Genomic DNA, 26,525 nt, shown 5'->3' with positions numbered 1-26,525 from the left:
ATACAATTCAAGAACAAACCGGTAAGTATCTGCCTAAGGCGACCTTCCCATCGTCATCGTCGGCGTATCATTCTGAAGTGTTGGCCAACCAAATTGCATCTGCTGGCATCGCATCGCATAAAGCGGCTACGCACGTACCGTACTCATTGCAACGTCTTCGAACGATAAAAAATAAAATGGTTTGCATAAATTATTTTTTAGGATTCGCCATTTCATTTTTAAGTTGTACATGATTATATATTGCCGCGAAACCTTCAAAACTGTATGTTGTTTTTTAACAGTCGCCGGCATGCGGCCTTATCACTCTGATTCTGAATCGCGTATCAATTTTGTATCCCGTTGTCGCGATACGACACGTTATCATTTTCTTCCAGAGATTGGTGCTATATGCAAGTGGCAATATATTTCCCTTTGTTTTTGTCATCGTTTTTGCAAGGGGCAATTTTTCTATATAGTTTTGATGTTTGCGGTATGCAATCGAGCTTTGGAAACACGCGAGGAGAGCGCTTTACAAGCGGCGATCGAAGAAAAAATAATGAAGTTGCCAACAAATGTGGGTCGGAACCGTACCGCCAACCGCTTCGGAACGCTTCCTCCGATTCGTTCTGGTTCGGGTTCAGTTCCAAGATGGCGGAAAAATTCGGGTCCGGTTCGGCTTGTCGGTTCGTTTCGACACTCTGGCTGCGACTGCCTGCCGAAGTTCCACATTACGTGAAAATGTGTGTTAGCGACGCAAGACTCCACCATTCAGACAAGCTGGACTATTGAACCTGATACCTCCCCATCATGGTCCTTCAAAAAATTGTGATGCATCTCCTTGGACCTTTTCCGACTTCATCTGTGGGTAACAAGTGGATCATCGTGGCCGCTGACTACCTTATCCGGTACGCCTAAACCAAAGCACTACCTAATGGTACCTCGGCAGCCGTCGCCAGGTTCTTTGTCGGAAGCATTTTCCTGAGACACGGTGCCCCCGAATGGCTCATCATGGACAAGGGAACATCTTTAACGGCGAAGCTCACGAAAGCCATCTTGACCTCAGTCGTACAAGTCACCGACGTACAATGGTGTACAATCCCCAGACAAACGAACTTACAGAGTGTCTAAACAAAACGATGGCGGACTTGATTACCCTGTACATCGACGCCAAGCACAATACATGGGACACAATTCTGCCCTTTGTCATCTTTGCTTATAACACCGCCGTCCAGGAGACAACCAGGTCGACCCCGTTCGGCCTTGTGTACGGCATAGAGCCCACGACGAGGGTCGACGCAATGCTCCCACACGTAACTGACGAGCAGAACCAGGACATCGCTGCCTACCTTCAGTGATCAGAGGAAGCCCGATGAATGGCTCGGTTGAGCATTAAAGACTATAGCAGCGCACCGCTGCTGGTCTTTAATGCTCAACCGCGCAATACAACTTCCGAAGGCGCGACGCAGAGTAATAGCTGGGAGATCAAGTTTTGGTTTGGACACTGATACGCCGTCGCGGACTGGTCAAAACCTCATGCGGCGGTACTTCGGCCATCAAAAGTCCTTGGCGCATAGCCGATCTTGACTACGAAGGCATCCCGGACGGTACTACCAAATCCCAGAGGCGCCAGGCACGCCGCAAAAGCGTACATGTTGTGCTCTTGAAACCCTAATACGCACGCTAAAGGCCCTAGTTATTTTAGTTTCTACTACTTAGTTTATCTTTCGTGTTTATTTCCTATTAATGCATCGAGGAGATGCATTTTTAAGAGGAGTAATACCGCGAACCGTTGAAATGTTTATTTGCTTACTTTCTAAAGCCGCCGGCATGCGGCTTAGAATCACTGATTCTATCGTCCGGATCGGTTCCGTATTATTTATTTATTCATGCTCGTGGGCGTCGCGAGACGCGACTTTATCATTTTCTTTGTCGCGAAAAATGCGTCGAGGTGTTTATTGAATTTTCCAGCCATTCGCTTGTTTTTACAATGTTCCAGGTTATGGTAGTCATCGTTCACGGCTTTATCGAGATGTTTCTTCGCCGCCTTCAAATTGAGCGTGGACGATTGTGACGAGTATTCGTAGATCGCCGACCGCGCTTTCTGCTATCCCAGCTGCCAATTGCTTATCTCTTTTGGGGGTCAGCTCAAAATCGAGTTTATTCCTGTGAATGTCCAGCCTCCTCATTTGTCGGCAATGGCCATGGTCACCACTCTCTGATAATATAGAGTCATACATAAGCAAGTAAACGTAAAAGACAGATATTGAGCAGCAATAATTGAGAAAACTTCACGTGATTAGAACAAGGCAATCAAAAATATGGATAATCCAAACGTCAACAAAGGAAAAAAAAAACAAGCACCACATATATAGTTGCGGTGTTCAGCCGACATGTCACTCGACAAGAATGTTTGCGCGCTGTGACGAACGACGGCGACGCTGAAGTTTGAGCAGGTGTGTGCACTGGCGCTTCTGTTTTCGGAGAGTGACTCTTGCCTCACGGAAACGCCCCGTAACAATTTTGTGAGTGTTCAAAGTACAAGTATACCGGGCCCAGAACCTGGTACTCAGAAGTGTTTGCCAGCACCGATGAAGTCAATGTTGATGACTGGCTCTCCATATAAGAGCGGGTAAGCGAGCACAACCGCCGGGACGCTACTGTATTTGCTTGCTACCGTGATTTTCCACTCGGAGGGAAAGGCGCACGTCTTGTTCGAGACACTTGAGATAGACGAGATATAATGGATATTTTTAGGCAGAAGCTGAACGATTTATTTGAAAAGTCAATTGAACGCATATGCTTAGGTCGAAAAAAGATCTTCCTTGTCGAGTCAACCTTCGAGTCGTGCGGTTGTACAGTCGAACGCGATTTGAAGGTTTTCGCGCGAGCGTCGACCAGCCTAGCACTCCAAGCACCTGGCGGCCGGGTTTGGAACAGAAAAAAATTTTATTTCGCACTCTTCTCTCCCTCGTTCGCTGTTCCATACAACAACCATCACCGCCGCGACAAACTTACCGCCCTTTCTCTCTATTCTAAGCTTTCCATTAGTTGCGATAAAGAGTCCAATTTCAGATAGTACCGAAGAATACGTCATGCGCACAACGCGCACAACGGTCACTGCCTGTTTGCAGAACCAAGAAAAAAAAAAGAAAGTGATGTCCTAGCACGGAGTGACGGCTGCTAAAGGAACAGCAAAAAGAGTGAGGTAAGCTGGCTTGATACCTCCCTCGCCCGGGCAGAGAATTCTGGGCTATTCTCATCCATTCATCTGCCACTAATCTTCAATTGCCTCCACATTTGTTTTCGGGCTTTACGATTATGCATCCAATATCATTAGATGCCGACGGGATTGCAAAGCTCATCGAAACGCTAAAACATTCATGTTCCTCTGGTGTTGACATTATAAATGTAAGATTCCTTAAAGAAACAAATATGTACTCCTCTGTCCTCTTGGCAAAAATATTTCAACAATCTTCAGATGCTGGTGCTCTTCCTGTATATTGAAAGCAGGCGAAGCTGATTCCACTTCATAAATCCGGTAACAAGAAAACTCCCCTTAATTATCGCGCCATGTCTCTCGCTAGCATACCATGCAGAATTCTTGAACATGTCATTTGCTCACACCTAGCTAGTTTTCTTGACTCCAATTTTATTTTCAATCCAGCGCAACATGGCTTCAGGAAATCATACTCATGCGAGACACGGCTACTTTGTTTTACAAACTCCTTGCTAACCCTTATTGACAACCGCTCCTTGGCTGATTGTATCTTCTTGGAATTTTCTAAGGCATTTGAAAAAATAAACCATCGTATTTTACTACTTAAACTCAAATGCCTTAATATTGACTGACGTCTTACCTAGGTCAAATTTTTCCTTATCGGTCGATCAAAGCATGTCTTTGCTAACCACATTAATTCACCGTCAACACCCGTTACGTCCGGTGTAACAAAAGGGTCCGTTTTGGGCCCCCTTCTTTTTTAGTTTATATTAAAGACCTTCCTAACTGTGTGACTTCCCCTATGCACTTATTTGCCGATGACTGTGTTATTTATCGCGAGATTGCTGAACCCACCGATGTTTCTGCTTTACAATCTGACTTCAATAATATAACCAAATGGTGCAGCACATGGTGTATGGACTTGAATGTTAAAACATGTAAAGCTATGCGAGTGTCGCGCACTAATCTCACCCCTGCTTGCTATGTATTGAATAGCACTCCTTTACGTACTGTTACTTCCTAGAAATATTTGGGTGTGCGTATCACTAATGACCTCACTGGAAGCAATATATTGATTGCATTATTAACAACAGTAACCGCATGCTTGGGTATCTTCGCCGTAACTTTTCGAAGGCACCTGGTTGGACTAAAATGACTATGTACAAAGCATTGGCACGTTCAAGGATTGAATATGCCTCTGCAATCTGGGATCCCGGTTTCACGAACTTAACATCCTCACTCGAGATGGTTCAAAATAATTCAGCGCGTTTCATTCTTTCCAATTACAGTCTCACTAGCAGCATAACTTCAATGAAACTAACGCTGTCTTTGCCATCTCTCGAGCTTAGAAGAAAAGAATTGCAAAAGAAGAAAAATTTCACGTTTTAGCCTTTTTCACAAAATTTATCATCATAACGAATTGAGGCACACTTTCATTTCGCAGCCATCGTATCACTCCTCCCGCGTCGATCATGTTTACAAAGTGAATGTCATAACTTGCAATACTAATCCCTTGTTTCATTTCTTGCTACCTCGTACGTGAGTAGAGTGGAATCGCCTTCCGCTCGATATCGCTTTAATCCAAGATCAAGATTCATTTCGCTCATCACTGATGCAATATCTTGAAGCTGATCGGTGACGCTTTTTTTTTTCCTGACTATTATCTTATTTCAGTTTTTCGTTTTTCATGCTTGTTTGCTCCCAGTGCTGTTGTTCGTTTTCGCGGTATAGTGCTGTTTTCTCACCGCTTATGATTGTTTTCAATTTATTCCACTTGTACTGCTTTCTTTATTGTATGATTATTTTCGTTGTTCTGTATTCCCTTGTTCATTTAGACTTTGTTATGTTTTGTTCATTTAGTGCTCTATGCTTTCTATCATATATAATATACCACTCCGCTCTGTAATGCGTATACGCTTGAGGGTAATAAAATGAAGTGAAAATGGCGCTGTTCATGTTCCCGTCGACGCTCTCGCGATAACCTTCAAATCGCGCTCGACTGTACATTCATGATGTCCTAGCGCTATGCCGTAAAACGGGCAGCACCATGTCAGTGACTGACAAGGTGAGCCACATTCTAAAGAGATCGCGGACGACGCTTTTAGTCTTCTGTTCTGCTGAAACTGTACCGCCGTCGACTACGTCCTCCAGGTTTGCTTGCGGTGTGAACAAGCCAAACACCACCGAATTGCTCCCCGTTTTAAGACTTCTCAACACGGCTGCTACGTCTTTGTACGAAGACGTACCTACACTGCACCAGTCATCGCATTCCGCAACTGTGAGCAGATAGTTCACAGGGAACTAGAGGACCCCCACCGCTTTCTCTTCAGAGCCCACCGAAGGTACTATTGCCCTCATAGCAGTCGTTCGCCACGAGTTTGCGAGCATGGGTCTGAACTCCTGCTGACCTTCCGAACGATACTATTCTGTTCTACATACCCCACACCAATAGTTGCTGCTGTTGCTCCCACTCCGCTTTTCGATCCCAGTGTGCTACCTTTGTCATAACCGTTCAGAATGGCTCACCTCGGACGGATTACCCATCTGCTTCCACTGCTCATACGCTGGCCAGATGTCTCGCCATTATCACAGCCGCTGGTTTTCGCATTCTAGACCTCCATACTCTTTAGCAGCAGCGGCGACAGCGGACTTCATCTGCTCACAATTTACCTGTGAACTTTCACGCAGGCGAACTCGCCTCTGCGGCTCAACGTCAGATGCAGAAGTGGTGCCACGTGCTCTGATAACAACGGCAGTGTCAAGCCAGCCAACATAAGCGTCGCATTGGGAAGTGGCACCGAAGAATCATCGAAGGGATTGGTTCAACCAGCGACAGCGACGCTATACAACCACTGGACATCCGAGCAGAAAATAACTTGGCAGCAGCGGCGACAGCGGAATCTCTCACAATCTGCTCACAATTTTTCCTGTGAACTTTCACGCAGATTGGTGCTGTTTCTCAATCTTTCAAATTTTCTTCAAGTTTGAACTGTTGCTGCTGCTGCCACAGTGTTTCATCAATTCGACGATGCGAAAAGAACTTGTTGCCCTTATGGAAGAGTTAAAATAAGAAATCCGGGCTGAACTAAAGGACATCAATGAATCGTTTGACAGGGAGTTCTGAAAAGAAATGAGAGAAATCAAGGTAAGCTTAAAGTACATGTGGGAAGGGTAACAAGAAATGCGAACTAAAAACACGACTAACGAGAACCTTGAGACATGATGCAGTGAACTTGAGCACCCGGTGAAGGCCCATGAAAGCCGAATTCGGAACATGGAACAGTATTCGCTTATTGCCAACGTTGAGATAAAAGGTGTCCCGTACAGTTCGCCAAAAAAATTCTTGATATTTTGACCCCGATTGCAAGCAAACTGGAAATTCCACTCACATCGAAGTTGCTCATCGTGTCCCAATGGCGAAGAACTGTTCTGTTAAAACACACTAGTGCAGTTCACTCAGAGAACAACTTAACACGTAACAACTTTCTTGAGGAAGCTCGCCAGGTAAAACTGAATGCAACATCCATTGGGCTTGAGTCGGACTAGCGGAGTTCGTAAATGAGCATTTGTGCTGAAAATTAAGGTGTCTTCTTGGTACAGCGACTGCGCGCAAAAGCGACGTAAAATAACACTTCTGGGTGCGAAATGGCCAAATGTTTGCCCCACAAACCGACACTTCATCAATCATAAAGATTGTAAATCTATGAGGGTATTCCAAGAATGCCCACTTCACAATAAAACTGAACGCTGTAGTCTTTTGCGTCGCTATGATGGAACATGATAACACAGCACCTATCACTCCTGTCATGCGGTGTAGAAAAGGCATTCTCCTCGCTTTACGCTCTTGCCCATCACGTGTCAAAGATTTTGCGTCATAAAGGCGTCGTTTTATCGCTTTCAGTTTCAAAAACTACACGCATGACTTGTAAAAAAATCTTCATAATCGTTGCGGATGCCCCAAGAGGCTTTGGGTTTTATTATAGAAAGGACCCTTACTGTTGCACATTTGATGATGACAGTTTACCTTTTATCTGGTCTCGCTTCGAGACTGCTGCAGATTCATACGTTAGCAACTATTTTCATACAGATGCCTAGCGAGCAGAATACAATTTATTTTTGGATGAATGAAAACCAAGTTTCCATTAGACAAACACGGCCCAATATTGCCTTGTTAGCCATATTCTTCTGGGTCAATAACTTGATGTTTCTCTCCCTGTGAATGTCAGTTACAAATATATCTTGATCGTGTTCTTCCTCGTACATTGCGAAACTATATACACGAAAGCGATTCTTTCGCGGCGTTGCACCTAAACATTCGTTCAATAAAGTATAAACATGAAATTCTTGGTGGCCTCTTGAATGAGCTCCCGCCATATATCGATTGCTACATGTTTAGTGAAACGTGGTACCAAGAAAGAAGCAGTTTGTTCCGTTGGATCTCTCTTCACTCTACTACATAAACAGGCAGTCATGAGGAGGGGGTGTTGCCATATACATAAAACCTTGCTATGCATGTGAAAACATTGAGGTCTTTACGACTGTGACAGATCGGTATGAAATTTTATATTGCGCCATAACAAATGCATCATATCCGTTATCTACCGACCTCCAAGCGGAGACTGTGACCTTCTTTTTAAATATTTCAACAACCTTCTAGAGTTCTGCTCTTTGAACTGGTATAGCTTAGTTTTGGGTAGAGACTTCATTATCAATATGCATGAGGAGATCCCCACATAACATGCTACAGTATCATTGAATCGAATATGATCTCTTCACCAGCACGAATTACGGCATCCAGCTTGAGCATCATTCCCTTCTTTATCGTTAATGTTGACTCAAGAGTTCACTGTGGGCAACTGAGATCACTAATATCACTATATCCTGTGATATTAGTGATCACTGTCCAATATTTGTATCAATAAAAAAATACGCCGATGTACAACTTCTACATACCCATTTATAAAATTCAGTAATAAAAACTTAATAGAGTTCAGGCAAACAATAGAAAACTTGGATCGGTCAGACGTCTACAGGGTTTTGAATATTTGGGGGCTGGGATTTAAAACATTCCTATGCAAAATCTACTAACCCATTCGAGCTGAAATAACGTTCACAAAGTAGCAAAATATAGTCTACGTTATCTGATAAGTGATTCAACATCGGTACTTGCCTAGATTTCTCGAAATCGAGAAAAAACTGCTTTCGGTGGCGTGCACAATTTTCGCAGAAGAGAGTCGAAAAGCTATTTTAACATGATGCGTCATCTGTCGAGCAATGAGACAAGCTCCATCCCGGCCGTTGGCGCGCTTGCCGCCAAATATTCAAGACCCTGTACAACCATGCTTGCGTTAATGATGCTTACATGTCATTCATTGAAAAGTTTAAAATTTTCTACAATTCTCATTTTTATGCATAACAAAGCGAAAACAAACAGAAAATAAGGAAACCCCCGAAATTTTTCACAGGATCAAAGGAGAGACATTGGTGGTCATCATCATGGCCCTCAGATGACTCGAATGTCACGGGCGGTACGTCGGCCATCGCCGGCGGCCCATCACGTAGCGCGGAAAACGCGGTGGTACACGCTCAAAGATACGCGCCGTGCGTCGCATGTATGTCATCGTAGGCGGCATCATCGAGTCGCCCTAGTAGAGCGGAGGCGGGCCATGGGGCATCCAGGCCTGCCGGGGATCTCGGGGTCTTCTCCGTAGTAGCGCCGCGGCGGGCGCTCCTCGTAAGAGCGGCGCCGGCGTCTTAGCGGCTTTGACGGCGCGACTTGTTGGATGAACTGCTTGTAGAGCTGCTCGAGAGGCGGCGCCGCGACTAACGGGATGAGCGCCTGGACCCCGAGTCAACGTTAATAGAACTTTCTATTAACGTTGCCCGAGTGGCGTCGCCGTCGCCGGCTCCCCGAACGCCGCGGCCGCTCGTACTCGTCGTCGTGTCGGGGAGCGAGCCAAATATAGATTATATCAAAAGTTTACATTAAGTATGGAAAAAGATGACCTAATGGCTTTCAAAAAGCTTAGGAACTCATTGAATGTTGAACTACGCAAGGCACGAAGTGGTTATCAAAGAGCAAATTATTGACGCGTCGCCAATAACGGGAGCCGCGCTAGCGGACCGCTTCCCTACTGAAAAACCAAACGTTCTACGGGGCAATAACCTCATAAAATCTCATCTAATAGCATAGACGCTCATACGGTGCACATCATTATCATAATATATCGTATATATTTAATGATAATGTAGAAGAAACTATGATACGTTATGTACTTATATGCGACTTGTACGTGATTTCTTTCGTGAATTGAGTGAGATTGTGTGAGAAACAGTGAGATTATTGCCTGATATAATTTTTTCAGTAGGGTTCAACCAGTACTTTATCAATCTTCCGAATACTACTTACAACAAAGATGTAGACTGCTCAGTTATGAAACATGTAAATAATTCCTTATTTTTGCAGCCTACTGATCCGTATTCTCTACGCTTATGGCACTGAATAACAGTCCTAGCTCCGACACTGAGGGTCTCACAATTAAGCCAATTAAGTTTGTATCCAGTCTCCTTGCGCCTCACTCATCGCATATTTTCAACCTATCAATCTCATCCAGTGCATTTCCAAATAAAATGAAGCAAGCGAAGGTTATTGTTCTTCACAAAGGTGGTTCAAAGCATGCAATGAGGAATTACCGCCCGGTGTCGATTCTTCCCATATTCTCAAAGCCACTGGAAAAAATTTTGCTTAAGCGTCTAGAACGCTTCTCTAACAGACACTCCCTTATCGATGACGCTCAGTTTGGTTTCCGCCCGGGCTTATCAACTGAGTCTGCTTTACTGAAACAAAAAGAATTAATTAAAAAATATATAGAAGACAATTTACTAACTTTAGGTACAGCTTTTCAGTGTATATATCGTAATATTCTAGAAGATAATGCTTAGATATGGAGTCAGAGGAAGTGCATTGCACCTTTTTGCATCATACCTCAATAAACGCGAACAATGTGTAGCATTAATGGCTTGTGCTCCTACTTTGAACGTATTAAATGTGGTGTTCCTCAGGGAAGTACGTTAGGCCCTTTTCTGTTTAATTTATTAATGACCTTGTGAAAATTACAGACGTGGCGAAATTTATGATTTACCTGTTTGGAATAAACAGCGCCAAGGACGAGGGCGAAGATCAGGACACAAACACAGCGCTGACGGACAACTGATTTTATTTCCAGAAGTTTTATATACATGGCTTGAAACATGACAGAAAAAACATGCAATGCGCATGCGGAAACTCGTTTTACGCCTTGCCAACAACGCCAGCACTTTGTCCGATAACGCAAGGGAAGGAGTGCTGATGCAGCGGTCCCCAAACTCCAGAATTATTTCGGCCTCAGTTATCTTCCTTGTGATGCAGTCTTTATTTTTCCTGTAAGATTTGCATTTATCGGAAAGGGGTTTGCATTCTTTTTACGTTCTTTAGTGCATGCGAGGCAGTGAAGAGGCAGGTTACAGTGACTTAGGTCGATGACGCTAGCCTGTTTTTTTTTTTCCAGCAGATCTTCAAATGAATTACTGGTTACTGGAAATGCAATATTAGAAAAGTTGCTACACTTGTCCAATAATAACTTCTTGCACGTGAACACCAAAACATTCAAACAATAATTTTTCGTCCTGTAAACCGTATAACACCCGCACCTCTGTCGCTAACCCTCGGAGTCAATAACATTGAAGTAGTCGAGAAGCATAAATTTCTAGGAGTATTTTTGGTCTGACCAAATTTAACACATCACTCGTAATTTATCAAAAACTATACGTGTGCTGTGCCGATGGCATGATATGCTGCCAATGGAAATGAAGAAAAGGTTATACCATACATTATTTCGCTCAAAAATAAACTATTGCCATTTCGTCTGGGGAACCGCTGCCCGTACACATATAAACCAACTTCTTCGTATGCAAAAAAAAAAAAGCGATTCGTATTATTTCATCTGCAGACTGCCTAGCACATACACCACCGTTATTTGTTGTACATAATGCTCCACCAGTGAACAAAATGATACAATGTAACGTTTTGCTTCTAATGATTGTAAAGCTTCGCACCGGAGTAACTTCCTTCTCAAATTAGCATCCTTAAAACAAACTGATCAACCTAGACATGCACGCCAAAAACTAGAATGGACAGTACCTCAGCAACGTATTAATTATGGGAACCGAATGATTAAGTTCTTGATACCGTGTACATTGAATGCAAATGAATGGTGGCATGGAAATACCGGTCTCAAAAAGAACATATTTATGAGGAATTTCCTGAAGTACATTATGAATAATAATAGCTTTTTTTCTTTAGTATCTAGAGTTTGGTTTTTCCTGGCGTGCCTCCGTTTGCTATCTGTTTTATCTCAGGAAGAAAATATGCTTACAAGTGTTTCTTTTCGTCCTCATGGATTCCACGAGAGCTGAGTGGTAATGTTTTCTCGATTTCTTATACTTGATATTTGCTTGTCTGTATTCGTTTCTCCTTTTTTTTACTTGTTCCATTGTTCCCACTTTCAGTTTCTTTCCACTGGTGAAAATTATTCACGTTTATATTTTTGTATTTATTGACTGTGAAGTCTTTTATTTATTTATAATCCATAAGCACGTATGAATTCTGTATACTGTATGTTGTCCTGAAGAAGGCTCCGGGCCCAGTCAAGCTACTTTGTAAATAGGTTTTAGCCTGAGGGCCTTTTTCTCTCTGAGAGAAATGAAGAACGCTTTGAATTGAATTGAATTATGGTTGACGCGACCGCTACTGAACTCGCCTACCACCGCCACCTGCAGACCCTCCTCTCACCTTCGACCCTCCAGCCCTGCGCAGGTCTAGCCGCTCGCCATCCCCTCGGTCCCTCCTATCCGATCATCGCAACCTCGCCACCCATGTTTCCCCCGCTATTCTGGCTCCTTTTTGAAGAAATAACCAGTGTAGCCACCGGAGGGGACGCTGGATTGACGACTCGGACCGGAAATACTCCCCTTACATTTGTTGATGGACGCAACCTTCTCGAACTCTAAGTGGGCGGTGTGCCTGTAACCGCTTTAACTGATACTGACGACCAAGTTTCTGGTTAATCCTTTCGTCGGCGACTGACAAAGGCTTTGACCCCTGCCGTATCACCCGCCGTTTGTGCCTCCGATGGCAGTGGCGCTGCTGTCGTTGGAGATGGGGCCCTTGATGAAAAGAGAAATGGAACTTAGACAAAACGTAAACGCAAAATTAAACGACGATCAAATAGCGCAGATAGCAGCAGACATAGAGGAAGCAATAGAGAAAAGCCCCATGGAAGACTGGGATTATGAACAGGTAGAACTACTCATAAGGAGGAAAATTCAGGAGGTTAAGGTAGCAAACCGTTGGAATGGAAAGAGGAAGCCACGGAGCTGGTGGAATAAGGAAATCAGGGAAGCTATTGAACAACGACGGGCTGCTTCAAGGGAACACCGAATGGCAAAGAAAGCACAGGTATCTCAGGAGGAAATCGACCAAAAATGGGAATCATATCGACAAAAGAAACTTCAAGTGCAGGCCCTCGTCCAAAGTAAAATAAGACAGTCCACCGATCGCTGGATGGCTGATATACACGATGCCTCTAGAGGCGGAGCAAGAAAATTCTGGAACCATATAAGCTGGCTAGGGAAGAAGAATCAAAGAAAGCAGGATCGGATTCAAGATAACAAGGTAAATTGTTTAAAGGGAGATAACGCAGTGAACTACGAGTCATTTAAGAGCGACGATAGGGTAATCTCCGCAAATCAGGAAGCGGGCCGGACAACATAACTGCAAAAATATTGAAGGGAACAGTGAGCATTTCAAGCCATTTCTTGCAAATTATTTTTAACCAATCCATTTCTTGTGGTGAAATACCAAACGATTGGAAAACTAGTAAAGTAACTCCCGTGTTCAAGGCAGGTGATCGATCCGATCCTTCCAATTACCGCCCGATCTCATTAACATCCATTCCATGCAAGCTACTGAAGCACATTTTATACTCACAGATTGCATCACACCTCGACAATAATTCTTTCTTTTATGAAAAACAGCACGGTTTCAGGTCAGGCTATTCATGTGAGTCCCAACTTTTCCAATTCACCACAGACCTTCACTTAAACCTAGATTCTTTATTTCAAACTGACGTTATCTACCTAGATTTTTCCAAAGCATTCGATCGCGTTCCGCATCGGCGTTTAATGGCAAAGCTCTCGTCCGTCGACATTGACCCTTTGACTTTATCATGGATTGATTGCTTTCTTCGCGACCGCCTACAATATACAGTTATTGGCAACCACAGTTCGGAAAATACTAAAGTTATCTCTGGTGTCCCTCAAGGATCGGTGCTGGGACCACTCCTTTTTCTTATATTCATCAACGATCTTCCTAATGACATTTCATCTTGTATCCGCCTCTTTGCCGACGATTGTGTCCTTTACCGTCGCATATCTACTAACGAAGATCAGTCTCTGCTTCAACGTGACTTAAATCTCATAGAAACTTGGTGTTCCACATCGTTAATGCAACTGAATATTTCTAAATGTAAGTTTATGCATGTATCAAGAAAGCACAATAACCTCAGCTATTCGTACTCATTAAATTCTATACCACTCTCCGAAGCAGAATCATACAGGTATCTTGGTATCATTATAAACAATAAACTAACCTCGTCTGAGCACATTGAAAACCTTTGTAAGGATGCTTCCAAGTTGCTTGATTTCATCAGACGATCCCTCGCCTTTTCACCCCGTTCTATCCGCCAACTCGCCTACGAAACATTCATTCGTTCCAAACTCGAATATTCCTCAGCGATCTGGAATCCCTATCAGACCTATCTAATCAATCAGCTCGAGGCCATCCAAAATCGCGCGGCCCGTTTTATCACATCGCAGTATGACAGACGACATAGCGTAACTGTTATCAAATCATCCCTCTATCTTCAACCCATGGCACTTCGGCGTAAAATTTCACAGCTTTGCTTATTCCACAAATTATATTACAACTTTCCACAGCTAAGATCCTCTGTCCTCCACGCCGCTTCGCACTTCACGCCGACTCTTTAACTCTTTAAGTTTACAACGCATACACGGCTCCACTCACTCTTTCAATAAATCTTTCCTACCCAGCGCTATTTCATTATGGAATGAACTCCCTGATGCCATTGTCACTGAAACAGAACCAAATAAATTCAGGCAATTATTAACAGTACATTTCAAGTACTGAATGATTCTTCCGCGCTTCTTAGTGCGTGTCGTTTTTTCAGGTTGTTCTTGAGCAGCAGTGTCTTTTATGTTGATGTTTAACGTTGATGTTTTGTTTTTAGAATAGTTACAAGATGAACCCTGTACCATGTATTTCTGTCTTATATTATTGTATTATCGACCAATGTATTATGTCACGGTTGTTCCCCCCCTTATGTAATGCCCTAACAAAAGGGCCCTTAAGGGTAAATAAATGATGATGATGATGATGATGATGATGATGATGATGATGATGATGATGATGATGATGATGATCCCAATTGTCCGCACAAGAACGCGGTGGCAGACCTCAATGCGCTGTTAATATTTGTATCTCCCAAAGCTTATTCGACCTTTTTGAGCACTTATGCAAAGTTCTCATTCATCCAAACCGTATACTCTTCACTTCGGCGCTTTTTTGTCCTCGAATACTGATCTTGAGCGGTTAACCTCTGAGAATTATTATGAATTTGAGTCTTTAGTTTTTCTAGTCCTTGAGTCGGAAGCTCATTAGTCGCATTCAAAGCAGCGTTCTCAATCTTGATGCTAGAACATTTACCTTTCGTAGCTTTGTATTCCTTGGTCATGAATTCTATAGATGCTTTAAATTTCCTGAACTCCTTACTTAATTTGGTTTTAAATCAGCGATCTCAGTCCCCGTTGCGGGAGATCAGCGGGGAACACAGGCGCACGGAAAAGTAACAGGAAGCAGATGTAGCAAAGCCAACACTTGAAGGCAAGATGAAAGATCACGATGTGCTCCGTTCGCTGCCCCGGCTACAAATACTCGGTCGCTGACCTGGCATCGATATGAATGCGTTTTAACCAAGCCATGCAAAAGTGCCTGCGTTGTCCAGGAACAGCCACCTGACTTTTGTCATCTAAGAGCCCTGCAGGTTGAGTTATATTCCCTTGTCCCAGATGAGCCAGAGTTGCCGTTCCTCCTAGCGTTGTGACATGCTGTGGTGTCGCAATTCACGCACTCCTTGAAAGAATCAGTACGCTGTCATGGCACCTCTCACAACCATGGCCTTGATATCGCGCCTTTACTGCAGAAGGGGCCGCCGTGCACGTTAAAAGGTCTTCTGCGCCTGTTGCACCAGTCCACCGCTCAGACAAACATTGTGATCGCACGTAATTTGTAACGGACAATAAAAATCCTCAACTAGCAATGCACAAGCATTCATGTCTCAGCGATCGAGAGATTTTCTTGACGAGCAAGGACCCTAATCACATGGCCGCTTGTAGCAACTGGCTCAAGTAGGTTATAAAAAAATTGCTGATGTGGAAGTCGCCTATAGCGGGCAATGAACAGGGGTGATGCCTGAAGTGACCATCTTGAGGGGCCAGAATTGGCCTGCCAAGCGCTTGGGAGCGCAGATAGCCGGCGTTGCAGGTGTTTGCACTATAAGGTGAAATATACTGGACACCTTTGAATCGATTTGAACGGTTTAGATATTTAAAGATCGTGACGATATCCCAACACTAGACTGTTTTCAGCTCTACTCTGTACAAAAGTCGCAGCTCAACCTCAAAGTCAAATCATTGCTTGAAGTCATAGCAATGCTAGTATTACATTGCTTCATAGCCGATGTCGAGTATAATAACACTTGATTAATAGCAAGTCATAATTAGACCCATGGAATTTTACCTGTTATTACACTGTGCACTTTATGTTACATAATGGAGTCATATGTCGCTAGATAGCTTATGCTGAGTATAATTGCACTCGTCTAAGTTCGAGTACTTTAAATGCTGCTAATTAGATAAGTCTGAATAAAGTTTATAAATCCCGGCTACAAGTAGTATGTTGCTGGAAAGATTATGCCGAGTACATTTTTACAGTGCGAAAAAGACGGGGACATTTGCACACACAACGTAACTAGTGCTGACTTTCAGCTGAAGATTTATTATTACAAACAATATTTATACTGAGGCGCCTTCAAAAAACTGGTCCATGAGCCATGGTCTCGCCCGACGAGTGACAAATCCAGTCTCTGAAATTAAAACACCAGTTTATTCCGGGTAAATGGAAAATCATTTAACAAAAAGAAACAACATCAGGCGCTACTGCGTTGTGAACATGCTGTTCATGCACGCGACAACTGAACACCAAAGAAAAGCGAACAGAATGTCAGGGCTTTACCGCGACGAGACAAAACACACTGCGGAGCGAATAGAGCGAGCAATTCTTCGAGACGAAAATCAAACGTCAACTTCAAATTTGCGCCCCACTTTCTTCAGACGGTAAGTAAATGTAAGCAATAACTGCGGCCTTCTGGCGCTTGCTTGCTTCACGCACGTGATCAGATTTCATTTTTGACATCATTCTTTCACATAGCCTTCGACCTCTGGGAACCCTGCCTCCCTAAGCCTGGCCTTTCACACTTTCGTCCATCAAATGAAAGCACGACATTTCAGAGTTGCGCGAATACGCAAAGTGGCAATGCCATCTCTCACCAATACCAAGATGCGCGATTCTGTACGGCTTCAAGGTCGGTAGCGAGATACACTGGTGATGGGTGCCAAACGGATGACGCATATTCTAGTTTGGGGAGAAATGATGTTATATAGGCTAGTTTCTTTATTTCCGGGGATGAGCCCTTTAGGTTACGTCGCAGATAACCTAGTGTGCGTGAGGCTTCTAGTCGGCGCGACCGATGGGTGTGAGGTCGCTGGACATTCGCTGTTAGACGAGATACCCCTGCCTCTGCTGATATTAGAGAACAAAGTCCACGTTTTAGTCGATGGTGTACCTGTGATGGCTTTAGTTGATACCGGGGCCTCCATATCCGTAATGAGCGCTGCATTTAAGCGTCGCCTCGGAAGAAAAGTGTTATTTAAGTGGGATAAAAGTGTTCAGTTTTGTGGCGCGAGTCGCGAGCCATTGCTTGCTTGCTATTGGAATGTGCAGTGTTAAAGTTTCTTTGGGTGGTGAAGTGCTCGGCGCATCGGAAAATGTGATACCCCTGATCTGATGGAAGGCTCGTGTAGTGATGTGTGTTTTGTGTTTCTGAAGAAACCGTTGTGCCTCCATCGTCCGCTGTATGTGTACAGGTTTCCTGCCGTTTTTGCGTTGACTACCGTTGTCTAAATGCAGTCGCTAGAAAAGAAATGTATCCTCTTTCCCGTATAGATGACGCCATTGACTGTCTTTTTTCTGCCTCCTACTTTTCCACCGTTGACCTTAGATCTGGCCGTTGGCAAATATCTGTCCATGCGGCCGACAAAGGGAAAATTGCATTACACCTGATGGCCTTCATTCGGTCTCTGTAATGCACCCGCCACCTTCGAAAGATTCACGGACACGATACTTTGCTGTTTAAAATAGGAGGTGTGTATGTGTTGCTTGGACGATGTCGTGATTTTCGGGAAGACATTCAGCGGGCACAATGACCGTTTAGCTCTTGTATTGGACAGTATGCACAAAGCTGGCCTCGTGCCGAACTCCAAGAAGTGTTATTTTGGAGCACGCCACTCTCTGTTTATCGGGCATCTCGTCGATAAAGACGGCGTCAGACCGGATTCGCAAAGACTGGACAGAAGCCAACCCAGTCCGCCAAAGAACTAGAGTTACCTGGGTTTGTGTTCCTACGTTCGTCGACTTAATCACCGCTTTGCTGATACCACCTGACACGATGTCACGAAATCGGCGCACATTTTTACTAAGCCGGCGCGAGGCCCGCGCATCGCCGCATGGAAACTTCCACAAGATTCGAGAAAAACCGCCTTCCCCGCGCGAGAGAGCGCGTATGGATGGATGGAAAAACTTTATTTTCGTCAGAGAGCATGTGTGGACGATTCCGTGTTAGATCGCCATCAACCCATGGCTGACGGCGACCTGGGTGGCTGTCACCCGTTAATAATTATGGGGTATTATTAACGATGCGCCCTTAATGATGCGCACACGCCCAGACACCCTTACAGTGAGGGGGGGCAGCTGTTCCGGTCGGAAAGGAGATGCCCTCGACCTGCGTGGCAAGCTCAGCCGGAATTCAACTATCTTGTAGAGACAGAAGGGGGTGGCCGTTTGGTGCCCAGCTGTCGCCGGTTCAAACCAGAGTGAGGATCGGAGTCAGAAGTAACAAACAAAACACAATTTATGCACAGCAAGAGACGATACAAAGGAATACACAAGATCACTTGAAATGCACAGACGAGAGCTTCACAGAATACAAACGCTAAGCGTGCAATTAATGAATGATTCAATAACACAGAGGCTTTACAACAGATCGAACACGAGAGAGTTACATAAACAAACACCAAATTGTTCACCGGGCACTGTTGCAGTCCGACGCCTCAAGAGTCACGATGTGGCCGCCTTACAAGACAAGCGCCGCTACCTTGCAGGTCCGTGGGCTTGCCAGCAGCGGGTGATCCCCGGGAGTCCAGTCGAAGCACTGGAGAATACGCTGCAACCACTGGCTGACTGACTGACTGACTACACAAGCGGCGCGGTCTCTTTAAATAGGGCGCGCCGCGTCTGTCTGTTAACACGCGCCAAGGCTAGCGCGCACACACACTTAGCTTCGCTGGTTATAGCACTCTGTCTTCCTCCCGTCGAGCCGCGCGTCGTCATTTGCCACGACCCGTAGAACATTCTGGAACTTTCTGGCGTATTCCAGACTGATGAGTCCGCGCCATCGCCGGGTGATGAGAAAAAGGGCGACGGCGACGCGTACAAAGCTACGCGCTCTCTCGCGCAGGGAAGGAGGTTTTTCTCGAGCTTTCTACGCGACGCCGCGCGGGCCTCGCGCCGTGCAGGCTTGATGAAAATGTGTGCCGATTGCGTGAGAGTGGCCCACTCCACGGCCCTGGTCTGGACGACCGGGTCGAAGCTCGCCAACACGGCCTCCCACTGCTCGAGGGAAGGATCACGCATAATATCCGCCGGTGGGGGTGCTATGCCGCAGCTTCATAATATGTGGTCATAGGTTGCCAATTCCTGACACCATTTGCACTCCGGCTGAATGTCCGGGTAGATTTTGCTCAACACGTATGGGTTGAAGAAACATCTAGTCCGCAATCGTCGCCAGACGCATTTCTGCGCCTTCACCAATTGCTTGTCCGGGGGTGGGCAAATTCTCCGCTCAAGTTTAAAATAATTAGTAATGTCATGAAAGGATACCAGCCCATCTCTCGCGAACCTTCCCGGAACGTCCGGCTCACCTACTCGGCTGACGAAACCTCGAGCATTCATGTGAGCCGTCTCGTTCCCAGGGTTCCCTGTGTGTGCAGGTACACAGACAATTTCCGCCTCCGTAGTCACTCGCCCCGTGGCCCGATTCAGCAATCGCGCCGCTGTGACAGATATTCTGCCCCTCGCCAAATTTCGGATGGCTGTTTTTGAATCGCTGAAGATCAAGTCAGCATTACTACTAGTAATAGCTAGTGCTATCGCCGCTTCCTCTGCAGTTTCTGGGGAGCGGGTTTTGACTCACCCGGAGGCGGTCAAGCGTCCCCGCCCGTCCACCACCGTCATTGCAAATGCGTTCTTGTCCTTATGCTCGGCGACATCTGCATAGACTGTCCCGTTGTACTTCTCGTACTTACCCATACTTAGCATGTAAAACTTTGGCGCTTGCCTTCCTGCGGTCCTCGTGATGTATTGGATGCATGTTCTTGGGCAAAGGTTTTATGTACAAGCCCTTGTGTATTTCCCGCCTAATCTGAATTTTAGTGTCACCAGCTGGGGCGTCAACTCCAATGTCGATCCTTTCCAATATGTCCCTTCCTGCTTTTGTTTTTGAAAGCCTACCGAGCTCCATCACCAAGTGCGCCTCCCGTAGTTCTTCTAAAGTGTTGTGCGCCCCTAATCCCAGCAGCCTTTCGGTAGACGCATTGTGAAGCAACCCAAGCGCCGCTTTGTACGCCTGCCTAATGAAAGCCTCCACCTTGCTTTTTTCCGTCGCGGCCAACTTCAAATAAGGCGTCACATACACTATTCTACTGAGCACAAACGCCTGCACCAGCTTACACAAGTCCTTTTCCTTAACACCTCTTTTACGATTGGCGATTCTCCTGATTAGCCTCACGATAGCATTGACCGTATTTTTAAGCCTTTTCAAGGACTCGCTATTCTTCCTCTTAGTCTGCAGATACATACCCAGGATCCTGATTGTTTGGACCTCAGAGACCGGTACTCCCCCCACATTGACCTCTAAAGGCGGTGGCGGCACATAGTGCCTCGGATGTATCCCTCTTGGTTTGTCCCTCAGCACAAAAAGCTCGAACTTGGGCTGAGAGCTCGAGAGTCCTGCTTCCCCTGCTAGCTCCTCCACAATATCCACCGCGTGCTGTAGAGGTTCTTCTAAATGTGCGTCACTGCCTCTTATTACCCAAAGAGTAATGTCATCCGCATAAAATGTATGTTTAAGTCCCGATATCCCTTGCAGCCTGGGTGGTATCTTGATCAAGGCGAGATTAAATAGGAACGGCGATAATACCGACCCTTGCGGTGTCCCCCTGCCCCCCAATGGGAAGGGATCCGATTTCATTTCTCCGACTATAATCTCCGCAGTCCTATCCTCCAGAAACGATCTGATGTACCGGAAGGGTCTAACCCCCGGTCTTATGTCCGATAGGTTCCTCAATATTGCCTCATGGGTAACATTGTCAAAGGCCTTAGTTAGGTCGAGCCCCAAGATAGCCTTGGTGCCCGTGCCATACCCAGGACCAACCACGTCTTTTTTGAGCTGTTTCATGACGTCCTGCGTTGATAAACTAGCCCTGAAGCTAAACATTGTTTCAGGTATCAACTCCTCGTCCTCTACATAACCCTGAAGCCAGTTCAGGACCACATGTTCCATCAATTTGGCTAAACACGACGTTAGCGAGATGGGACGCTGATTCTCAATGCAGAGCTTCTTCCCTGCTTTAGGAATAAATGTAATCCTTGCATGCTTCCACTCTTGCGGAATCTCCTCGGCCACCCAAAATTTATTCACAAAATTCGTTAGTGCCCCCATTGACTTGAAATTCAGGTTCCTGAGCATTTTATTAGTAACCCTGTCCGGACCTGCTGCGGACGTGGTACGAAGCTGACCCATTGCAAACTCCACCTCCGCCACCGTAAAGTCGGCATCTAATTCAAAGTTTTCCTCTCCCGAGTAATCCGGCAAGCAGCCGCCTGCCTCTGCGTTTATGTAACGTCTTCGGAGTTCATTTAAAAACTCCCCAGTCGTGCCTTGATACCGATGCACTAACCTAGCCATTTGCCCCTTCTGCGCAGATTTGGTTGCCGCCGGGTCTAAAAGGTGCCTCAACAACTGCCATGTTTTTTTTGCATCCGAATCGCCCATACATCCGGTCACAAATCAGCCCGCACTGTTTTCACTGCAACTGCAATGTGTACGTTTCGATTTCTCATTCTAACTTGGCCATCTTTCTACGGAAGACACCATTATGCCTTTGTTTCCTCCACCCTCCGAAGGAGACTCGCATGTGCTTCCCACATGTGTAACAATCTGGAGTCAGCCGTAGAGCCCTCCTCCTCCGTTGGAGTCTTTCTGTGGTACCCTTCACCGCCTGCTTGAGTGCCTCAATCCAGGATCCTAAGTCCTCGATTTCCCCGTTCACTGTGTCATTCCTGACATTCCGAAATCGGTCCCAGTCCGTAACTCGAATTCCTTTCACTTTGCCTTTGTTCTTAGCAGCAATAAATATCGTGGAAAGGATATAGTGATCACTTCCAAGTGGCTGTCCCGTGTGTATCAACTTTGCATCCCTGATACCATTCACAAATGTGAGGTCTGGAGAGGTGTCTATGCTCACGCTGTTGCCTATCCTCGTATGATCTAGCGGGTTGTTCAAGATCGTACATCGCTGGTACTGGGCAACCTGCCAAAGTTTATTTCCCTTCGGGCTGGCTCGGATGTAGCCCCACTTCGGATGAGGTGCATTGAAATCCCCCACCACAATGAGTTGAGACCTAGCCGTTAGCCGTTGCGTCTTTATCAGAAGGTCTGCCAAGCCCACCTCCTTATCTTTTGGAGAAGAGTACATTAAGAGCAAACAGACTCTTATCGCCCTTTCTTTTGGGCAAAATCTCCAGCAGGCCGTAGTCCTCCCTGCTGCTATCTATGGTATGCTGAATCACTGTGTTGTTGCAATGGACTAGCATGGCCGTGAAGACGCTCGATACGCCCCCCGATCAATCTCTGGTGGTGTAAATGTCTTAAATCCCGGTAATTAAACCGAGCCGCTAGCCTCCTACAAAGCTATAAATTCCGGCTTACTATCTAGATTTTGTATGTGCAATTGCAGGTTCCCCCGCTTGCGACGGAAGCCCCTGCAGGTCCACTGCCAGGCCTCAATTTGCTGGCGAGGGGACATGGTGAGGCACTAGGTTCACTAACATCGGCTCTTGGCCGACTACGGGAGGCAATCTAGCGTCTAACATAGCATTTAGGTGTTTAAACATACCCATTACTTGGGTCTGTAAACCCCGCAAGTAATTGGTGAAGGCGTCAAGATGCTCCTCAATCTTGCCTAGTCTGCCTTCGATCCTGTCGACCCGACCTTCCAACCTATCCTGTCTTTCGTCCAGTTTTCCTACTCTTTCAGCAAGGGTAGGCATGTCTCTCCTAAGACTAGTGACTTTAACTACTGGCTGCGGCGTGTCCGCCGCAGTTTCTGCTACTCTCTTTGCATGAGCTCCCACATCTGCCGGCGGAGGCCTTTTGACCATCCCCCGAATCTCCACTTCCATAGCTGTGTTATCGTCCACGCTAGCAACGTTCGCCTGCGCCGCTTTCTGTGGGGCCTGGGCCAGCGCCGTCTGTACCCCTTCTACACTGCCGGTTTTAAGCGCGCGTTCCATCTCTGCCATCCTAGCTTCCTTCTTTTTGATAGTTTCGGCTTGCTACAACGCCTGCCTTTGTAGCTCCTTCTCTAGAGCAGTCTCATTTTGGGAGCCCGCGTTTGGCCAGCTCACCTTTTCCCTCGGAGCACCTGGACTTCTTCCATGACGGGAACCTTTCCCTCCTCCTTTGCCAGGCTCGGGTGCGGGCAGTCGCGGGAAGGAAGCTGACCGGTCCCTTCTCTTGCTATTGCCTCTCGCACCGCTAGATGACCGCTTCCTGGGCCTCGAACGCCGCTCTTCCTTGCCAATTTGGCTCTTGTCCTCGTTGCTGTGCTGCAGACCGTCAGGCGAAACTTGCAGTTGCGGCTTCCCGTGCTGTGCGCCCCATGACACACGATGCAGTCCGGCGTGCAGGTCAGCGACTCTCCATCCGGTGGTGCAGGATGTTCCTTCCCGCAACGGCGACACAGATTAGTCTTCGGACAATAGCAAACGTCCGCCCGATGTCCCACTCGTCTGCAGTTAGAGCAGGTCTCGACTAACTCTCTATACGGGATTACAGCGCACAGACAGTTCCAATAAGTAACTTGCCGGGGAACGCACTTACCCCTGAAAGTGATCTGAATCATCTTTGACTTGCCCAAAGGTCTCGCATCCAAAATGCCCATGTCTTCGTTCTTCTTCAAGATGCCTGCGCGAACTTCTGCCAATGGGCATCTGTTGTACACATTGTAAATTACTCCAGAGTTCTCCGGCGCCGCCATGTACGCCGAAACCTCAAGGTCACGACCGCTCAGCTTAAGCGTCTTTGCATTCGCATATGTCCCACTACGATTCATACACGGCATGCTCACCGTCATCGTGTTGTTTGTCTCATTGACCCGCACCAGGTCTTCCTCCACCGCAGTCGCATTCGTCAGCTCCGCTGCCGCTCTAAAGGCACATCCGAGCTCCCTCGGCGTCACTACACTCAAGTCCCAATTCTTGGGCTGGCACACAACCTTGAAATACTTGGCTGGCATCTTCAGAAACGGTCCCCGTTCCTTCCATACCAGCGCTTTCCCCCGCTTGATTTGGGCTGCTCCGTGCATCTGGCGCCCGTCGCTGCCGCCTGTTTCTCGGTAGCCCTAATCTCGGAGTGATCCCCGTACACAGACTTCCTGAATCGATCTTGCGCCTTCAGAACCCAGGTCCATTATCCCGCCTCGAACTCTTCGGGCGTTATAGATTCTCCCTCAACGGAGTACTCCATTGTCTTCAGCCTCGCAAAGGCCCACAACCACAAGTCACAGCCCCGGAGCCCGGTGCCGCAGGCGTCGGCTCGGCCTAATGATTAGGCCTGATTTTGCCGCACCGTGGTCGAGTACAAATCGTGAAAAAACCCCAAAAGGGGGGAACACTTGCCATAATATGGTGTCCATACGTATAGGGCAACTGCCTGCAGACGATCCCACAAAACGCAAGTCCAAGGCACACCGCGTTCCGCCGAAAATCGGTCTCAAGGCGGGAGCTCATGCGGAACACGTCTGCACAGCGTCCGCTCAAACGCCAATCTCCGAGAGAGCGCGTAGCTTTGCACGCGTCGCCGTCGCCCTCTTTCTCATCACCCGGCGATGAAGGTGACTCATCAGTCTCGAATACGCCAGAGCTCTCGAGAGATTTCTACGGTTCCCAGCCAATGACGACGCGCGGCTCGACGGGGGTAAAACAGAGCGCTCTAACTAGCGAAGCTAAGTGTGTGTGCGTGCTAGCTTTGACTCGTATTAACAGACAGACGCGACGCGCCCTATTTATGGAGACCGCGCAGCTTGTGTAGTCAGTCAGTCTGTCAGACAGGGGTTGCGGCGTGTTCGCTAGTGCTTCGACTGGACTCCCGGGGATCACCCGCTGCTGGCAAGCCCACGGACCTGCGGGGGAGCGGCGCACGTCTTGCATGGCGGCCACATCGTGACTCTCGAGGCGTCGGACTGCAACAGTGCCCGGTGAACAACTTGGTGTTTGTTTATATGACTCTCTCGTGTTTGATCTGTGTTGAAAGCCTCTGTGGTATTGAATACCTCTGTAGTTGCATGCTTAGCGTTTGTATTCTGTGAACCTCTCGTCTTTGCATTTCAAGTGTTCTTGTGTATTCCTTTGTATTGTCTCTTGCTGTGCATAAATTGTGTTTTGTTTGTTACTTCTGACTCCGATCCTCACTCTGGTTTGAACCGGCGACAGCTGGGCACCCCACCCCCTTATGTCACTACATGGTAGTTGAATTCCGGCTGAGCTCGCCACGCAGGTCGAGGGCATCTCCTTTGCGACCGGAACAACTACCTCCACTCACTCCAAGGGTATCTGGGAGTGTGCGCACCGTTAAGGGCGCTTCGTTAATAATACCTTCTAATTATTAACTGGTGACAATTATTCTGGCATCCGCGACTGGACGTTTGGTGCAATCAAGCACAGAGGATGGAGAACTAGTTGGAAGAGTTTACGAAGAGGTCGTAAACAGTGCAGCAGCAGAGCGATAGTGAGAGGTACCGCGCTGAAATGGTTGAGAAGGTCCATCAAGCAGTGCTTTGTGTTAGCATAAGGCGGTTCAGTTTGAAAATGAATCTCAATGGGATTATTGCGTTGGGCCCTGAGAAAGGTCTTAAAGGAGCTTAACTGCGGGAATGGGTGGACCGAAAAGAAAGGGAGCTCCTAGAACAGGGTAAGAAGGAAAGAGAGAGGCAAAGAGAAGAACGAGAGAGAGAATGGCTCAGGAAGCAAGCCGAAAGAGAAAGAATGCGTCCGGGAGCAGGCCGAAAAAGAGAGAGAATGGAACGAGCGTAGGCTCGAGAAAGAAAGAGAATACTTAAAAGAGAGTAATATCCTTCTGAAGAAGCTGGCTGAAGTTCAGTGGTTGAAAGGCATCACCGAGCCTCGGGAGGTTACCTTTCCTTCCATTAGGAGGCACAGCGAAACGAGGGATTCGTTGCCAGCCACAGGTGTTGTGGAAACTTCAGAAGGGAGAGTAAGGTTGCGGAACAGCCCGTTCCTGCAACAGACATTTCAGAGGTAATGACTTAAATGGAGCTCAGAATTCTCAGGAAATGAAGACTGTGCCCTCCGAGATGACAGATTGCGCCGAAGCTGCGAAGGCAGTTGTCGAGCAAGAAACCTCATTTGTGTGTTCATCGAGAGAAGATGAAGGGGGTCAGAATTCTAGCTCCACGTTAGACTGCACCATGTCGGAGTGCATGACTAACCGGGAGGAAAAGCTGTCAAACAAAAGTGAGC

At 46.5% G+C, this 26,525-nt stretch overlaps 2 pseudogenes; one reads left to right on the top strand and one right to left on the bottom strand.

The window, feature by feature from the left end:
- The window catches only part of LOC146172009 (transient receptor potential cation channel subfamily M member-like 2), a 765,506-nt pseudogene that overhangs the window by 620,069 nt on the left and 118,912 nt on the right, over positions 1-26,525 (top strand).
- On the bottom strand, positions 18,267-21,162 carry LOC146172011 (uncharacterized; annotated as a pseudogene).

Source organism: Amblyomma maculatum, unplaced genomic scaffold, assembly GCF_055883805.1.
Source record: "Amblyomma maculatum isolate TAMU_Amacu unplaced genomic scaffold, ASM5588380v1 scaffold_15, whole genome shotgun sequence".
Classification (NCBI taxonomy): Eukaryota; Metazoa; Arthropoda; class Arachnida; order Ixodida; family Ixodidae; genus Amblyomma; species Amblyomma maculatum.
The sequence above is the reverse complement of the archived record's forward strand: the minus strand, read 5'-3'. Positions and strand labels throughout refer to the sequence as shown.